The following is a 6,252-nucleotide window of genomic DNA, read 5'->3' on the forward strand; positions in this document are numbered from 1 at the left end:
TAGGTTTGACATTCTGTCGCGCTGACCACTTTTTTTCTTTTTTCGTTGCGTTTGGTCTGGGGGGACGTCACAAAACATCTGTTCAAGTTGATTGTTTATTCTTTTACTCAATTTTTTTATTACAGTGGGCGAGCAGCCCTCTGACCGAACCACTCTGCTACAAAGGGCGGACGGTGTGTACGTTTACAAACCACGTCACGGATGACCTTCCGATCGGCCCAGTAAGAGTCACGATTGCAACACACCTGAACGGCATACCTGTGTGACGCAAAACTTCTGTTGGTGTGCGTATTTTACTAGAATTACAACGAATATTTTCATTCAGAACACATCATTATGCATGTTGCTCATGTTTTACCACAGAAAGACGAAGAGGGAACCCATTATCACACAGGCAGAGGCACTGAAATGCATTGATCTCTTATTAATGTAGGCGGGGCAAAATACGTTAGGCTACATCTATGTTTTGCCTCTCCGGAGAATGTGAACCGTGGTCACAAAGAAAGTGAATGAAAAACAGAAACGAAAAGAAAGAATTACACGATTATTTATAGAAAGTGCACCAAAGTAAATGACACGAAATCGTGTATTTTAAATGGAATTCTACACTCATAAATAAGTTTTTAGTTTCCGGCGAGTAACGAGTAAGCAGTACAGTGCACTTTCAGATGTGACATGTAGTATGTTTTGTACATAAAGGCCGCGCGGGATTAGCCGAGCGGTCTCAAGCGCTGCAGTCATGGACTGTGCGGCTGGTCCCGGCGGAGGTTCGAGTCCTCCCTCGGCCATGGGTATGTTTGTTTGTCCTTCGGATAATTTAGGTTAAGTAGTGTGTAAGCTTAGGGACTGATGACCTCAGCAGTTAAGTCCCATAAGATTTCACACACAGACACACATACTCATTTGTAAATATGGTAAATAGCAGTTTGGGGTTGAAAGTATGCGTGTTTTTAATTATACGTGTTTATCGCTTATTCTTGTAGTCTCTGATTTGCATTAACTCAGATTATCTAGAGCTTGCTGTGTAATATTGTGTGCTACGAATAAACAGAAAGCCGTCTACGGCTGCATGAATGGATATATGAACTACCAATGTTTTAAACTTATCTAGTATAGTTTGTATGGGTGTTCGTGTGTCATTTACACAATCTCGCTGTTTACATCGTTATCCTCTCCCAGGGCGTCTGAAAGCGAGTGCGCCGCGCCGAGTAGATGCGAATTAGGTTTCCAGAGATTGCATCTCGCGGAGTATCACGTTCCATCTGCCAAGGCTCATTACAGCTGATACTAGAAGCCCTTACTCCACCCGTGAGCCATGCCACGTCGGCGATGGGCGGCAGTTCATGCGAAACACGCAGGCCACTGGAGCTGATATTTACTGCTAATGGAATCATTACCGGCTGAGCGGCACAGGTGGCGTGTTCCCGATAATCTCGACAATTTACTGCTAATACGACGTGTGCAATAGCTTCCCTCACGGCATATGCGTCGGTTAACGCTCCGGCAGCGCGTTAACATCGAAGGCGTGTAATGTTACGGCGACACTCGCTGAGCTGCCGATACTGATACTTACGCATCGTTGCACCTCCTAAAGCAAAAGCCTGTAAGGCAGCTTCGACAGCCTAAAATCAGACTCTATTATTACCCTATGATCGTTGCTGGAGCAAATACGCAACAGACCAAAGTATCACTTCCTTCCAACTATTACTATGAGCACAACAAATATGCGGTCTGTTAACAAGTTCCGGCCGGAGTGGCCGAGGGGCTCTAGGCGCTACAGTCTGGAACCGCGCGACCGCTGCGGACGCAGGTTCGAATCCTGCCTCGGGCATGGATGTGTGCGATGTCCTTAGCTTAGTTAGGTTTAAGTAGTTCTAAGTTCTAGGGGACTGATGACCTCAGAAGTTAAGTCCCATAGTACTCAGAGCCATTTGAACCATTTTTGTTAACAAGACCTGAAAGATAACATTACTGATCCTCAGAACGACAGTCTCAAATTGCTCTCTTCGTAGACTATCTACTGTTATAATACCATCGAGAGCCTAGAGAAAAAGTTACAGAGCGCCAGGTGGCGGAGGATGTTCTAATGCCTGAAAAAAATGTTCAAATTTGTGTCAAATCTTATGGGACTTAACTGCTAAGGTCATCAGTCCCTAAGCTTACACACTACGTAACCTACATTATCCTAAGGACAAACACACACACTCATGCCCGACGGAGGACTCGCACCTCCGCCGGGACCAGCCGTACAGTCCGAGACTGCAGCGCCTGAGACCACTCGGCTAATCCCGCGCGGCAGAGAGAGAGACAGAGAGAGAGAGAGAGAATAATAATTATAATAATAATAATTTACAACAGCTGTAATGTGTTTGGTTTCCCTTATCTTGTACTCCTAAGGAATGACATCTTCCCTTGAGATACTAATAGCACGCCGCACTAAACAAGCAAATCACCCTATGGCTCTCTGGCTCTCTCCATACCTCATAGATTGTGTATTAAGGTCACCAACATCACTCTACCTTCACAACCCCTTGAGACAACGATTATGAACTTAATAGACTTTCTTAGGCCATCTGCCCATCTGACTAATTCAGTATCAAAGATCTGCTGTTCCTTCGTGGGATCGGAGAAATGTAGGGAGATTATCAACTGGGCGAACTCGGCTACAACTAAGCATAAAAAGAAAAAATTGTAAGGCGACCGAGACAGTCCCACACGTTCCATGTTAAATTTAAAGAACTTTTTGTCCTAAACTACACTACTGCGAAGATATTTTTTGGAGCAGCATGGTGGGCATGTTTGTATGCGATTATCAAAGGGATTTCAAAATGTTGGTAGTCTTTCTCCAGATACTAATTTTATATCACTGTAAAAATTTTAAAAAATTTTCACGAATTTCTATTCATACTGGTCTTTCATTTTTTTAAATATTTCGAAAAGCCATGATAAAATATGTTGTTATACGTTGCACAGACATTGAAAATTTTAGGTCTTCATCTCTAGTAGTTCACTAGAGAATGTTCCTTGTATGAACAAAACAGCACGTTTGTCGGAAATGTAGTCTGAAACTTCAACAACAGCTAAAATATGTCCAGAACTGTAAGAAGACATTTTGAATTACTAAATAACTCTTCATCTGTGCTTCTTTTAGCACATAAGGTCGTTTCCATCCAGCATTACTTTTTATCTCATTATACACGAATAACAAGCAGTGATGATGTCTTTTTCAGAGCAATTGATAAAAGAAGAAAATATAAAAATGCAGCAAATGAAGCCGTCGAAAGGGAATGCAAACGTATAAAACATGAGCAAATGCAAGTTTTTTTAAGCAAGCAGAAGTAGGGGAAAGATATGGCTCCTATAGGAAGACCTTTGCAGAAAAGACAAGCAGCTTTATAAACATCGATAATTCAGATGGTAAACCCATGTTAAGCAATGAAAAGAAATCTAAAGAGTGGTAGAACTTGGCTAGCTGTTCCTCGAACATAGTTCCTCGAACATTACATCCATCCTGAATCTTTAGTGTATATACGAGGCTTTTACAGCCATAGTTGGACATTATTCCGTGTTATCAACATAGGAGAAAATACAAACGAGTATCACCGTTGTGAGGTGGCCATGCTGCCAGATTTTGTAAGAATCAGTAAGCATAAAGCTGTATTTAAGACAGCTCTCCACCTGCATCACATTCCATGTGTTTAAGGGTATAGAAAGGCTGGCTTTGACAGTAAGCTTTGTGTTGTTATGGAACTTTTTTGGGGTAGATATGTGGAAGAAGAACAAGAAGACGACTTTGTATTTATGGCAAAGAAAGTAGGCCGCATCTGGTAGCGTATCCAGTAACAACACAAAATACGCTAGTACATATTGTTTATTAATTTTCGTATACATTTACACATAGAAAATGAAAAAAAACGATAAGAAGGGGTAATACAAAATATCTGTATTTACTGTACATGCTAATGCACAGTGGTCACGCAGTGGCGTACTTGCACAAAAAATTATGGGTTCTGTGGTGTTTACTGCATTGGGGAATAAACGAAAAATCAGTTTATAAACCCCTGCTCCCATACGAATCTGCTTAAAATAGGGTCGTGAAGCATTACTTTAAGAATGTCCTCTCTTTTTATGTGTAAAGTATTTCAAAGTAATTTTCTTGCACGAGTGTGCTCTCTTATATTAGAGAAATATTTCAAGTTGTCTATGAAAAATGTAATAAAACGTATATGAACTGTTTTTGTAAGAAGCGAGCAAACTGAATTTTCCCCACTTCTCTTGTCTCCGTCGATCTGAGCAGACGTATTTTTTGCGTAAGTCTCTCTGCAGTAGACATAGATTTTATTTATAATTAAATATGTTAAAACGGGTTGTATTCTTGTTAGCATTTACGACTAATAGTTCTCCCCGCAATTATTAAGTTGTACATGAATTAAGCTTTTTGTAACATTTATTGCAGAAAAACTAACTGAAACCGCGAGCTCAGGTGATCATGGAAAAGAGACACAACGTGCCGAATGCAGTTACCGTTCAGCCACTGATTTCATTCTGCTGCAAGCAAAGCGCGCCCCTGAGATTATTTGCGGATCATTTAACAATGACTTGCGATCATTCTGAGCATGCAAAAATTTCGTATGATCTGGCCACAGTCTTCGAACTGTGAATCTGCTGCTGTCAGATACAGGCCCCACGGAAGTGATGGTGGTGTTAAATTACTACGGCTCGTAAATGGTAAAAACTTCATGAGCCAATTTTATTCTAAAATCATTGCATTCTTTTTACATGAGTATGAGATTCAGTAGGAAATTCGCTTGACAAGTTGATTTTTTACAAATTTTGTTACTTTATTCAAATACCAAAGCATAACGCGTCAGTGGTTGCACTGTGCCAGCATGTGGTGGACTGGACAATGTGAATTCCACAGAGCTTTTGAAGAAAGATCAGTGTCTCGATTAGTTTAAGACTGATCCCTATTAAAGAAATTACGTCTTTAAATGCAGTAAATGTGGAGAACTTTGCCATGAAGGACAACTATAAACTTGAACAAGCACATGCGGTTCTCTCCGAGCACGCAACGGTTACGTTTAAACTGAGTAGAAGCTTTGTCCACATAGCCAGCCTTCCATAGGATTAAAATATCATTTGTTACCTGCAGAGTACTATTGTTTAGACCTTCTGTATCATATGTTAATAAGAGCTTAGTGTTGTGGGAATAGCACACCAGAGGCAGCTTGTATACTCCACTAATCTAGTAACGACTCTCGGCTGAAGTGGGACGTACAGTATGCAAAATATTTACTTCCGTTATCACATTAACATTCCGTAACACGACTGTTACAGTTCGTTACCTACACCCATACATCAGAATTCCACACAATTCCAGCTTCGGTAAATGTCATCTGCAGCAGAAGTGGTAGAACTTCAGTGTATAAACTAGCTATACTGTATAAGAGGGAGACATCACATATCTACACTCCTGGAAATGGAAAAAAGAACACATTGACACCGGTGTGTCAGACCCACCATACTTGCTCCGGACACTGCGAGAGGGCTGTACAAGCAATGATCACACGCACGGCACAGCGGACACACCAGGAACCGCGGTGTTGGCCGTCGAATGGCGCTAGCTGCGCAGCATTTGTGCACCGCCGCCGTCAGTGTCAGCCAGTTTGCCGTGGCATACGGAGCTCCATCGCAGTCTTTAACACTGGTAGCATGCCGCGACAGCGTGGACGTGAACCGTATGTGCAGTTGACGGACTTTGAGCGAGGGCGTATAGTGGGCATGCGGGAGGCCGGGTGGACGTACCGCCGAATGGCTCAACACGTGGGGCGTGAGGTCTCCACGGTACATCGATGTTGTCGCCAGTGGTCGGCGGAAGGTGCACGCGCCCGTCGACCTGGGACCGGACCGCAGCGACGCACGGATGCACGCCAAGACCGTAGGATCCTACGCAGTGCCGTAGGGGACCGCACCGCCACTTCCCAGCAAATTAGGGACACTGTTGCTCCTGGGGTATCGGCGAGGACCATTCGCAACCGTCTCCATGAAGCTGGGCTACGGTCCCGCACACCGTTAGGCCGTCTTCCGCTCACGCCCCAACATCGTGCAGCCCGCCTCCAGTGGTGTCGCGACAGGCGTGAATGGAGGGACGAATGGAGACGTGTCGTCTTCAGCGATGAGAGTCGCTTCTGCCTTGGTGCCAATGATGGTCGTATGCGTGTTTGGCGCCGTGCAGGTGAGCGCCACAATCAG

Source organism: Schistocerca serialis, chromosome 1 (assembly GCF_023864345.2).
Source record: "Schistocerca serialis cubense isolate TAMUIC-IGC-003099 chromosome 1, iqSchSeri2.2, whole genome shotgun sequence".
Taxonomy (NCBI): Eukaryota; Metazoa; Arthropoda; class Insecta; order Orthoptera; family Acrididae; genus Schistocerca; species Schistocerca serialis.